We start from the raw sequence: 13,963 nt of genomic DNA, 5'->3' as shown, positions 1-13,963 counted from the left end.
CCTCCTGCCCGTTGCTAACAGTGACCTGAGAATAAGCTATGTATTCCCCCCAAATCATGAAATATCAAGGTGTTTACAGAAGGCTATCTCACACACACTAGTAGTAAGACAGGCTAGAGAGAGTTATTATTTCTAAACATTGTCCTTGCTGATCTTTATGATTTATATGGTAGATGGACAAAAACATCCAGGAGTCTTGAATGGAGGTTAGCACACTATCCCACTTTGTTAACAACATATGTAACAAAGTACACTGCATTTATTATTTGTATTTTGAGACAGGGTCTCACTGAGTTGCTTCAACTACTTTGAAATTAGTTCCTATAGGGCTGAGAAAGTAGTTCCTATAGGGCTGAGAGTGTGACCCAGTGGTAGAGTACTTGATTAGCATGCATAAGACCCTGGATCCCTGTATTTGATTCCCAGCACACACGCACGTGCGCGCGCGCACACACACACACACACACACACACACATACAAATACTCTGAAAAGTCACTAGTGCCAATGAGCCTGTGCCAAGGCTGTCATTATCATTAGAGTGCTACTCTGAAAATGCTGTAGTAGTCAATCTCTGAAATTCCCTCTCCTAAGTCCCCCTCCTTGTGTACACATGTGACTTCTTACATCAAAGGAAGGAGCTTATGTTTTCTCCCCTCAAGTCTAGGCTGATTCTGTGGCCACTTTGACCAATACAATATAACAGATCGGACTTCGTGGGTCTTTTGAACCCAGGACTTAAGAGAGCTGGTAGTTTTAGCTCTCTTCTTCTTACCATGCTCATTCCTATATCACTTACATTGACATCCATCTGCCTCCCTAAGAGGAGCCAAGGCCATGTGGAGGTGTAGTGTCATCAGTCCCAGCGATCTCACAGCTGATCTATAGGAGCAATCACCAGTCCTGTGAATGAGCATCTTGTATGGTTCTAGCTCATTTCATCAGTAGATGGCCAGAACCAATATGCCATGCAGCCCAAGGGCCAGTTAGTTGAACCCAGTGAATTCAAGCCCTCTGAAAAATGATAAAATAGGTGTTTATGGTGAATGATTAAGCTTTGGAGTGATCTAATACAGGAATTGAAATAATGATTACCCTTATTCTGGGCAGTCTCACCCTGGAGTTTCATTGGAACTACAATTTTGACTGAATTCTGTAGGATATAATTCTAAAATCTCATAAAGTCTGCCTTTAAATCACAGCCTTTATATCAAGTAATCAGTTTAACTCAAGTTTCACTGATACCACTTAGACAAAACATGTATTGATCTATTTATCTTGTTTTATTTAAAACTAAAATGGGCTCTCCCATTTGGTTCATGTTCACACATTTGGTATACAGACTAAGGAGCAGAGTTACTAGGCTTTGATTTCCTTGATTTATGGGCAATCCTTCCCAGCTTTGTACATCCAGTCCTACCAAAGCACTCAGCATGTGGTTGGTATGCAGAAAAAAAAATTGTCTTATCTGAGGGTTATCCTTTGCTCTGCCCAGAACAAGCTGTCCCCATAGCTGCAAGTGTGTCCCCCATTCCACTTATCAGCAGTCATTTAAGTCAAGTTCTTCCTTCTCACATTTGTTCAATTTTTGTTTTAATGAATCTGAACCATTCCATAGCACTCCAGCCTGACTCAGCAATTTTCAAATTAAATGCTAAATGGCATCTAAAATGCTGTACATGTTTATCTCTGATTAAAACTTAGGATAAGAAAAGTGCTTTAAAACAAACAATAACAAAGCCTTGTAACTCAGTATTTTCTCAGTTTAAAAAATACCGTGGAAAGCCTGGTGCTATGGCACACGACTATACTCCCAGAAGCTATGGAGGCTGAGGCAGGAGAATTTCAAGTTCAAAGTCAGCCTCAGCAACTTAGTGTTGCCATAAGCCACTGAGACCTGTCTCAAAATTAAAACAAAACAAACAAAGTGGAATGGGGATATAGCTAAGTGGTTAAGCACCCCTGGGTTCAATCCCTGGTACTGACCTCCCCCCAAATACAAATGGAAATGTTTTACTATTAGGAAACAACCCAGGAAAAATTAGTCCAACTCTTTCCATTCTGTCTTCTCCAACTACTTCTAATACAGTTTTGACATGCATGCATAAAAATTATAATAACACCTAACATCTAGTAGCTTTTAATAATTAAGCAATTAGAGCTCCTACTATGTGCCAGGTGCCAATCTAAGTGAGTTTTGTTTTTGTTGTTGTTCAACCCACAATAACCTTATGAGAGCTCCATTTTGCTGTGAAGGAGGAAGTTGGAGCACAGAAAGGTTAAACAACGTGTCCAGGATCATAAAATTATGATGCTATGTAGATAGAATTTAAATAGAAGTATTCAAGTTCTAAGTCTAAATAGCTTTAAGAGTCAATACTGAATATCTTAGCCAAAGAAAACAAGAAACTAACAGCCACTGGAAAGGCACTCTTTGTCACTTTGTACCTCTAATAAGAAGTACAGTCATCCAAATGAGAATAGCCATGCCTTTTATGCAGGCGAAAAAAGTCCTGAAAATTGCTCTTATTGTTATCACATACTATGTGAGTATTTAGCATGTGTATAAACATTTATTTAAATTATATGCTTACAAATTATATGCATACATGTATACATGTGTATGTGTGTACATCTACCTATACTTACAGGAGTATCTATAAATATATAGGTAGATATGGATGTGCAGGATGTACCTCAGACATCTATGTGTTCATTATATACTATTCTATGAGGGGAAGAAGACTAAACTAAATTTAATTGAGTCATTAAATAACTTTGTTTCAAACACTTCTTGTTCACTTCATCATTTACCCTAGGCCTTACCTCTTGTTGCAGCTATCTCTATAGAAACAAGTTCTGCACAGGTTTCCACAAGTTTCCTGCAGGTGTAACACAACATCTTCTAACATTGGGCATCTCTGGGACAACAAGCACTTACAAATTAAACTTGAGAAGTGGACATACTATATTGTGACCCTGAACATGAAGGATGGCAGCTAACAGAGAGGTGTTTCCTCCCTTCTTACCCAGCCTGATGATTCAGAGATCCATTTTGAGAAGCTTCTCAAAGGCTCATGGCTTTCAAAGGATCAGTTACCCATTGGGTGAGGAACTTATGGTGCAGGCTGCTGTGAGATTTCCCCCACTCCCATTGAACCCCCTGACTTTACCTCTTCTCTCTGCAATCACGTGCTCCAACAAATCACTCACAAACTTTCACCTCAGATTATGCTTTGGAAGACCCTAGGCTAAGAACAGCTGTATTTAACTTATATTTTCTTTGTTCAATTATCTATTTTATTGGTATAGTAAAAATCAGAACTTCATCATGGAATAGAATATATTTTTGCTTATCAAGGGTCATTGTTTCAAAAAAAATTCCATGGTAAGAAAGTTTTCAGGCTGGGAGGCATTTGCAGGCCAGCAACGGTCTGGTGATCAAAGTCAGTGAAACAGTGATTTATGTCAATGTGTCTGGAAAACAAATTGAAATCATTCTCCAAGCCATATCCTAGTTTCAAGAAAAATTATGTGGTATCACATATAAGTCCTAGAAGGGACATTATGACTTTTAAAGGGCATGTATTTTATTAAATATATAGCATAGCTATTGAAATATTAATGGAGATGCTATTGACTCATACCATGGGGAAAAAATAAGGAAGATAATGGCTGACTGTGGAGTGACATACTGTGATTCCACTGTCAAGTGGAGCTTCTTTTGCTGAATCAAATTAAAAGTCAAGATTCTTCTCTACCTACCAAGCAAATGTTATTTTTTTCCAGTGGCTATTAATAACTTAGGGAGTAGAGAAGGAAAAGAGAGGTCAAATGTCATCGTGAGGCATCTTGGTCATTAATTGCCTGGCATCCTCTAGTGTAGTGATGATATTGGGCACTATTGATATTATCAACTGGGTGATTATTTCTTGTCAGTAGCCATCTAGTGTACTATGGGATGTTTAGCAGCATTCCTGACCTTGACCCATGGGATGCCTCTAGTTTTATCCCCATTCAAGTTAAGACAATCAAAGGCATTGGAAAAAATTTCCAAAAATGTCCCCTGGGTAGCAAAACCCCGCTCCCAGCTGAGAATCTCTGCCTTAGGGCAGTGCAGATGCTGACTGACTGGTGGGGTGGGATGACAGGCAAGGAACAGAGAGGGTCAGAGACTCAGGGCTCTGACTCTGGGCAAGTCACTTAAACCCTATAGGATTCTGTTTCAAGTAGAATGAGGTAAATATGCAGAGAAACAAGTAAAAAGGGAAGAAGATGCCAGGATGGAAATATATAAAGAAGACACAAGAACAGCAAAGGGACTCAAGAGGCTCTGTGTTGACCGTGGTGCAATGTGGACTTTCCTTCAAGATGTGAAATTCATATCTCATTCATCTCTAATAGGTCTTTTGCAAGAGCACTTTCTAAATCAAACAGTTCCACCCAAGTTCCCTGCTGAATGCAGAGCCCACTGAACCTGGTATTCTCTCTACATCTGCTCACTGGACTGACACAGTGAACCTGAGAAGAGCAGCACACAGGCCAATCAGGTTACCTTCTTTAGGAGGATGAACTTCAAAAATATGAACCCAGGGAGAACCAGCAGCACTGGGAGCTAAATCTAAATATTCATGGGAAAACTGAGAATCTAGATGACATGTAAGAAAACGATATAAGAAAGCAGAAACTGTGAGTAAAATATGAATATAGTATGAATGTGAGTAAATCAGAAGTTTATTTATATACAGGTTCACAATTAGCAATAGAGACATGAGGTCAACCACAGATTTCTCGTATCTTTACATGGGACACTCTTTCCTACTTCATATACCATCTTTCAAATATCACCCCAGAGAGGGTGTGCCTGACAGCACAACCCCCACTGACCACACTCTATCACGTTCTTTGTTTTAGTTTCTTCAGGAGACTTATCATCACACGAACACTCTTTGGCATTTATGTGTGGGCTCCTTCTTTCACATCCCTCCTCTCACCCACTAAAAGCACTCATTGAAAGCAGCATCTTAACCACAAGGTTCACCACCACCGAATATGCAGACCCAGAATAATCTCTCATGCAATAGCATTCAAATTATGTTATTTGACGGGAATTAACAATGCACAATTCTATGAAATGGAGATGATACCATGAACCACAAACCCTACTTGGAAACAGTGTTTAATTTTTATGGATTGTTAGTATATGTGTTGTCTATTGATAATAAATACCTTACATTATAAATTTGTTATTTCTCTTGCAACTTTTTCACTCATTCTTCAGAACTATAAGAAACAAAGTATTCTCAATATTGCAAGATAAAAACTAAAAAATACAAGTTGAAATAATACTACCTTTAAGTGGAGTAAAGCAAGCACCCTCCTATTCTTACTTCCTCATTCCCTTCCACATGACAGTATGAGGACTGAGTCCAAGAAATGACAAGAAAAGAGATCTAAGCTACATCATGTACCCGTGTCTTAGTTCATTTTCTGTTGCTATAATAAAATATCTGAGACTTCATAACTTATGAAGAATGAAGGTTTGTTTAGCTCACAGCATGGTGAGGGCCTTCTTGCTGAGACATAACTTGGTAGAGGGCGTCACATGGCAAGAAAAAACAAGTATACTAATTTGAGTCTCTCTTCCTCTTATACCACTTTTATGATCCCATCTAATCCTAACTGCCTCCAAAGGTCTCACATCCAAATACCATTAACATATGAACTTGAGTATTAAATTCCCAACACATGAACTTTTAGGGGAACATATAAAGCACAGCACCACATATAGGCCAATGAATTGGCTTATAAGTGTGCAGATATCTATTTTTATACTAATCATTCTTATTAAAAAGTCCCTGACATGTCGGCATATGGTAGACAAAAAATTCTACCTGTTCCAAACGATCCTCAATTCCTCATAGACCTATTCATTGAAACATGGGATGGATATATTTGATTAGTGTTATGTGTCAATTTGGCTAGGCTACAGTATCTGATTATTTAATCAAATGCTAATCTATATGTTTCTGTAAATATTTTGTACATGTGATTAATATCTAAAATCAGTTGATTTTAAGTAAAGATAATCCTCAATCACATGGGTGGGTCTCATCCAATTAGTAGAAGGCCTTAATTACAAAATCTAAGATTTATCATAGTAGAAATCCTGCCTTAAGACTGCAGCATTACCTCTCACCTGAGTTCCCAGCCTATGGGGCCCGCCCTACACATCTCAGACTTGCCAGTCCCCACAACTGCATGAGCCAATTCCTTGAAATAAATCTCATTCTATATGCTGATACATATGTGCATCCTACTGGTTCTATTTTTCTGGAAAGCTCTGATTACAATATGCGACCACCATGAATGAATTAGAATCTTTTCCCAGAATCTTTTAGAGCTTTTTTCATCTCTGATTGTGAATTTACAAAGTTATGCTAGAGCTCTGAGCATAAGCTCCCCAAAGGGTGAGCTAGTTTGAGAACAAAGAAGCTGACATGCGGTGGCACAGAGGCCAGAGATGGAAGCAGGAAGTCACAGAAAACAGAGAGCACCCCAATTTTGACACAGCAGTTTCTGAGGTCAATCATAACCAGGGTCATCCTGGAAAGGCTTTTTGTGACAGCATATCCTCTTTTGGCTAATGCTTGTTTGAACTGCATAAGCAAGTTATGGGACTGGTAGGAGGTCAGCACTGTGGTTCTAGTTCTTTTTTATTTTTTTTCCTGGATGAATTTCTGGAGACCACTCAGGCAAAGAATCTTGAATCTTTGAAGGTCATCCAGAGTGAAGACTGACAGCACCCATCCTTAATTTCATGCAGAAAAGCTACAGGGGTGCAAGTGAACAGTTGTTACAAGCCTAAATAAATGCCAATGATAAAATCATACTTCAGCTGTACCCTCTTGCAAATGCCCTTTGTCACTTTCTGCCTGAAAGTGACTGAAATAGGTCATGAAAGGTTCATGTTCATACCACAGGATCCCCACTACAGTCACAGCTGACTAAAGCAACACTGAACATTTTACCCAAAGAGTAGCATGGACAGGCAGAGCCCTTGTGAGATGTGTCTCAGAAAGACAGGCTTTGAGACTCAGGTTCAGTTCTTGTAAATTTGGATATTGGCAACCGTGACCCCGAGTTAGAAGTAGAAGATGGCAAATCCAACTCATGATGTGGAGTTGAAGACCTAGCAATTCAAAAAGCATGTGTATCACACAAGGGAAAGAAAAACAGGGGAAGAAGATGCCAAATGGTAAAGATGGAAGAGCTCAGCAGGTATGTGAGAAGCAGGTGCCATGAGGGTGAGGCTATGCAGTGGAGTGAGTTCCACTCCCTGTTTCCATCAGGTTCCATGGTTCTGAGCTCTCTACCAAGTAAAATAAAGCTTCCTTTACCTGAGCTATTCTAAGGTAAGTCTTGGACCCTTACAAATCAACAAGATTTCTTGGAACATGTTTAGTAAGTTTGCAAAGTGCTTCAGGTGGATAGATCCCAGAATACAACATTCTAACTGGTCAGAGAACAGTATTTCTTTTTATTTATTTATTTATTTATTTATTTAGTTAGTTAGTTAGTTAGTTGAAATGGGGGTCTCACTTTGTTGCCCTACTTGGCCTACAACTCCTGGGCTCAAGTGATTCTCCTGCCTCAGTCTCCTGAGTATCAGGTAGCTGAGACTACATGTGTGCCACCATGCTGGCTAGTAATTCATTCATTTTAAATGGCAAAGTTACTTAGCAAAATATGTCCACTTGCAGAATGTTAATTTCAAAGCATCTGCTAATGTTTACACAGAGAAAAAAACTCTCAGAGACCTTTATTTCTTAATTAAATTATTTTCCACTGTGAATATAGAACTGAGATTTTAAGTAAATATAATATCTATGTAAGTTATTAGATGGTCCATAAATCTCAGTTTTGCTCTCTTAAGCATTTTTTTTTAAAAATGAATAACTTCAAAAAACACAATCAGATTTTTGAAGGGAGAAAAACCATCATAATGAAGAAAAGGTAAGAGAGACAAACTCTTTCCAGTCTTAGAGGAAAGTGAGAAAGATTTTGAAAGAAACTGAGAGGGTTTAAAAATTATGCAAATTCAATAATGGGTTATGTTGTCATTACTCCCCTAAATGGGGAACACCAAATTATAATGTCAGTCCAGAAACATAATGTGGAAATCATCAGAGATCAGCACTAACCTGCACAGCTTGGGAATGGCTTTCTCCACAGGTACTTAGTGTCTGACTGTCCATTTTTGCAAGATGGATGAGCGTAGGTGCCATAATAAGGCCAAGACACTCAGTTGTGATAATGGCCCATGAAGACCAAAATGATCCATAAATTATAATTGAACTACAATTCAGTGCAGTCAGCCTGTGACAGATTTCATTCTAGCCACCTCACCCTAAGTTCAAGACTACAGTTGTGAAGGTAAGTCCCAAAAGGCCAGGTTGAGATTTTTGTAAGGAATCCTATACTTATCTTCAACTTCCTTTGTAATTTCTAATCAGAGATATCTGGGGCCAGATCTTTATAAATTTGCATTAGTTAAAGATCCTCCCAGGGAGTAGGTTATCCTAGATTTTAACAGTAAGGGTCAAGTGGTGGCATCTCTGAGAATTATCCACTCATTCATTCTTTTACTCATTCATTCTACAAACATTTGCTTGTTCTTGACCGTGTTGGAAATACAGCCTCCACAAAGGAGGCAGCTATACATAATGTTCTAGGACAGGAGATGGGGTTCTACAGAAATTCCAGTGGGAGAGAGATCTGAAACAATCTGTAAAAGTCAGGAAAAACTTCCTAAATTTGAGGGTGATGAGTCAAGTATTAAAGGATGAGCAGGGGTTGGCCAGGAAAAGGGAGGTGGATGATGTATACCAAGGTCAGGGGACTGAATAAGGCAAGTGATTGTGAGGAAAGGCAGTGTGTGGCATAGGAAAAATCCACATAGCCTCTCTAAAGGCACAGCAGCACTAGTTTAACTTAACCTGGCCAGTGTTGACATCTTTTTTTTTTTTTTTTGCAATTCAATGCCTATTTATATAATAAAATTATATCTTCCCCTGCCACAGAACACAAATCACATTTCTATGACAATACTCCAACAAGTTTAAGCACACAGCGGGAAACTGCCTAGGAAAGATAAAGAAATCTATTCAATAAAGATTTAATTATAAAAGCATTTAACTGCCCAGGTAGCTATCATTACATGGTAGTTCACACTACATTAAACGGAGAGCCTGTTAGGAGGGATGGATTTCCTCTGAACTGAAAGCCACTTATGGAGCACTGAACTGTTAGAAATTTCCATGTCTCAAATGAGTATTTCTTTTTTTTTTCTTTTTTACCCCCAGGGTCACATGACTTTAACGTAGTGCATTAGTAGAAAAGGCCAGCTTCCACTCCCAGACGTGCGCTTGTCCTCAGACTTCACTGCCATGATTTAGAAGATGCAAACAATATTGCCTAATATTATTCTATACATCCATCAGTGTTCAGGAAAACCACTTTAAATTGCTACTTAATTTACACCGTAATGACTGGGTTACAGCTTTAGCAAATTGGCAATTCTGGAAGCAATAATTTTGAAAGCTATAGATGTCTCTGATAGACGCTTGGACTGAACTCAGCGCAGAGACAGTCCCAAACACCTCCATCTCCCATTGCACCAGGTTCTCTGAGTGCCATGGACGCAGAAGAGCAGGAAGGGCTCCCTCCACTTGTAGTTGCAGCTATTGGCACCTAGCACTTTGCGGATTTCCTGCAACATGTCATTGGGGTCCATGGAACTAGTGGTTTTCATGTTCCAGGTGAAGGGCAGAGATCCTTTTGATCAGCAGCATTGTGACTTGAGCCCTTATAGCTCCTGTTCATCTCATACTTGGTTGGAAGCCTTCTTGTGAGTTTTGAAGTTAATTTACTAAAAAAGATTAGTGGAGCCTCTACTTGGAGTCTGGGACAATGGCATAGCTTCCTGGGCCAGGCTGGGCAAGGAAGGAGGGCCTTGTATCTTGCAGTTCGCCAGTTCCTGGGGCTGGCGGTGGAGCGCTAAGACTGGCAGTGCCTATGGGGGAAGCGGATTTGGTCCTGGGTGGTGGCACTGCAAAGTTCCCCTTGCTGACCATTTTCAACAGTCCATACTGTGGGTTGAAGAAATTGTGATTCTCTGATAAGGAATGGTGCTGTTCTCCATGCCATTCTGGATCACTGAATGTCTGCCCACCATGATTCTCTCACGAAAAATTCTGCTGTGTCATCCCTAAAGATGCTGTGCTACTGCTGGGGACAGCAGGGCTTTTCTTGCATTTAGGAATGTCCACTTTGTTGGGGTTACTTGCCTTCCCAAGCATTGGACTGGCTTGAGCAATTGCCTCTCCTCCCACCGCACTGCCACCTCATTTCTAGGAGGGAATTCCATCTTCTTTGAGGTCACTAACAGCAGTGCTTATCTTACTCCTCTTTGGATATGCCCCAACTGAAGGAATAGCTGGTCCAGCATGGTCACTGTAGGCTCTCTGCTTCTGGATTGAAGAAAAGCTTCTCTGCACTTTGTGGGGAGGAGACTGCCTGGTGCTGTTGCTGAGGTCACTGCTTGGCCTTACCTTAGCAAGTGAAAAATTGCTGTTAGAATTGGAGTCACTAGTGTTCAGCTCTGCAGATTTTCTCCCCAACAATAATTATGTAGCTGTGATTTCATCATATTTCATTTTACTGAGAGATTCTTGAATTTTTTCCTGTGAATATCCCACTCCTACCATAATATCTATTCTTTTCTAGTCCAGCTCTGGTTCAACAAAGGGTTCAAGTTCATCTTCCTCATGCCCTGCGTTGAGCCACCCATCCTTCATGATTTGCTCTGGAATACCTAGCTTAATTGGGTTTAGCACCAGAAAGCATTTGAGCAGCTTTTCATAGCCTGTGGATATGTAGAAAGGGATTCTGTATTTCCCTCAAAACTCTCTAAGTTCCTTCCAAGATTCTGCCCCCATAAAGGGAAGCAACCCTTTGACTAGAGTGTACAGAATAATGCCAAGACTCCACTCATCCATGTCCAGCTCATGGTACTTCTAGCTCTGGGAGAATTCTTGGGCTGCATATGGAGGACTCCCACAAAATGTATCTAGTTTAGTGACCAAAGTAAACTCATTGCTAAAACAAAAATCTGCTATTTTAATGTTCATATCTGCATCTAACAACAGATTTTCTGCCTTGAGGTCTCTGTGAACAATCGCTTTTGATGGCAATACTGTACTGCAGACACGATTTGTCTAAATTTAGCTCTTGCTTCTTTTTTTCTTCATTCTTCTGTGTGCAATCACATAGTCAAAAAAATTCACCTCCACTTGCATACTTCATGTTGATTAAGTAGAGTGTTTTTTTTTTTTTTTTAGTGACTTCAAACAACTTCACTATGTTTGGGTGATTTAAAATCTTCATTATTCTTACTTCTCTGAAGAGCTTTTGTAGACTTGTTGGATTCAACTGAGTTTTGTCAATTATTTTTATTGTAGCCTCTCTGCCTGTAAGGATGTGTTATGCCAATTTTACTTTTGCAAAGTTTCCCTTGCTGATCATTTTCAACAGTCCATACTTTCCAAGGTGAGGCTGCTCATCCACACAGGAAGCTATAGGGTTTCTACACCTTGCTCCACAGAGCCCAGTGCAGGAGTTGACTTCTCCTTGTGAGGTGTACATGGTTCTTTATCATTGAATATCTTCAATGTCTTGTGATGAATTTAACAGAAAAAAAATAAACTCCCAAATCTACTCAACTACCAGAGTTAATAAATGCATCTAGGTACCACTGGCAGGCTTAGTAAGGGCTAGGCAAGAAAAGAGGAAACCAGGAAAGAGTTGGAGAAAGAATGTGAAAAGAATGTTATCAAAAATAGCTTCGAATGCCTTCCACAACAAAAGATGCTTGCCCAGTTTAAAATTATCCTTCTGGGTAAGTCTAAGAGCAAAATGTAAATGAGGAGTGATTTGGGTCTACTCATTTCTAAGATTCTCACTCTGCTATGCAGGCAATGCAGTCATAAAGGTACTGATCGCATAAAGAATGGTTATATACACTCTAAGTGGATCCAGGACCTGGGCATTTGACCAGAGGCCCTGTGCCTAATAGAAGAAAAAGTAGGCCCAAGTCTCCATCATGTTGACTTAAGAATCAAATTCCTCAATAAGACTCCTAAAGTGCAAGAAGTAAAATCAATAATTAATAAATGGGATTGTATCCAACTAAAAAGATTTTTCACAGCAAAGGAAACAATCAACAAAATGAAGAGAGAGCCTACAGAATGGGAGAAAATCTTTGCCATCTGCACCTCAGATAGAGCATTAATCTCCAGGATATATAAAGAACTCAAAACACTAATAATAATAATAATAATAATAATAATAATAATAGCCCAATCAATAAATGTGCAAAGGAATTAAACAGATATTTCACAGAAGAAATACAGTCAACAGATACATGAAAAAGATGTTCAACATCTCTAGCAATTAGAGAAATTCAAATTAAAACTACACTGAGATTTAATCTCACTTCAGTCATAATGGCAATTATCAAGAATACAAGTAACAAAAAATGTTGTAAGGGTGTGGGGGAAAAGGTACAGTCATACACTGCAAATTGATGCAACCACTCTGGAAAGCAGTATGGAGATTCCTTAGAACAGTTGGTATGGAATCACCTTTTGATCCATTTTAACCACTCCTCAGCATATCCCCAATGGACTTAAAATCGGCATACTATAGTGACATGGCCACATTAATGTTCATAGCAGCTCAATTTACAATTGCTAAGCTATGGGTATATAACCTGGCTTTCAAAGTATATTTTGAGGGTATAGATGCCCTCAATAGGTGAATGATAAAGAAAACAGGGTATACATGCACAATGGAATGTTACTCAGCCTTAAAGAAGAATGAAATTATGGCATTTGCTTGTAAATGGATGGAAATAGAGGCTAGGAAACAACCCAGGAAAAATTAGACCAACTCTTTCCATTCTGTCTTCTCCCACTACTTCTAATAGTGGAATAAGCCAATCCCCAAGTCCCAAAGGCCAAATGTTCTCTCTGATATGCAGATGCTAACTCACAATGGGGGGTGGGTATCACCAAATTGGACATTGAGGAATGGGAGGAAGGGAGGAGGAATGAGAAAGAGAATGGGAAAGGCAGTATAATGAATTGGACATAACTTTCCTATGTTCATAAATGAACATACCACCAGTGTAACTCCACATCATATACAACCATAAGAATGGGAAGTTATACTCCATGTATATATACATTCTACTGTCATGTATAAACTGATTGACATAAAGATGCAAATAATCCTCAAACTAAAATCCATAAAGTCTTCCTTGATCCAATATAAAATATGAATTCTTCTAAGATTTTTTAACTTTCTTTTTAAAGACCCAAAAAAGCTTATTCAATAAATAGTGTGCATTTTCAATCTCTCCTTCATTCTTGGTTGGCAAGGTTTTCCTAGTGGACATCTTACAGTGCTTGGACTCTGCACCCTGCATGGGTAAAAACAAAACTGCCCATCCCTGGGCTGTCCGAAAGCAGCTGCCAGGAGTCTCCTGCCCAATGTCCTGTGTCTAGATCCTGGTATGGCCCAGGCTCCCCACCAGTTAGGCTCCTCCCACTCTCCCACCCATCACCCACACACACACCCAGTTCAGCTCCAAGGCCTCCATACAGAGCTACCCTAACTTCCATTTTGAAATAACCTCTAGTAGGTTCTTGGGTACTTGCTAACTTCTGTAGTTACAAAATGGAATAAAGCATGAAGCCCTTCCTCCTTGATAAATTAACACCCTTAAAATTATAATCCTGTACTAAAATGAATTCAAATAAAGTCTAAAATGCATGATTATTGAAATACAAATGTCTCTGAAAGCTCCAAGGAAAAAATAAAAACTCAGTAGTGACAGTTTC

General features: G+C 39.3%; 1 pseudogene; it reads right to left on the bottom strand.

Moving 5' to 3' along the window:
- Window positions 1–9,555: 9,555 nt before the first annotated feature.
- On the bottom strand, window positions 9,556–13,606 carry LOC107146045 (annotated as a pseudogene).
- Window positions 13,607–13,963: the final 357 nt, after the last annotated feature.

The sequence above is a fragment of the Marmota marmota genome, unplaced genomic scaffold, assembly GCF_001458135.2.
Source record: "Marmota marmota marmota unplaced genomic scaffold, marMar, whole genome shotgun sequence".
Taxonomy (NCBI): domain Eukaryota; kingdom Metazoa; phylum Chordata; class Mammalia; order Rodentia; family Sciuridae; genus Marmota; species Marmota marmota.
This window is presented reverse-complemented; position numbering and strand designations above follow the sequence as displayed.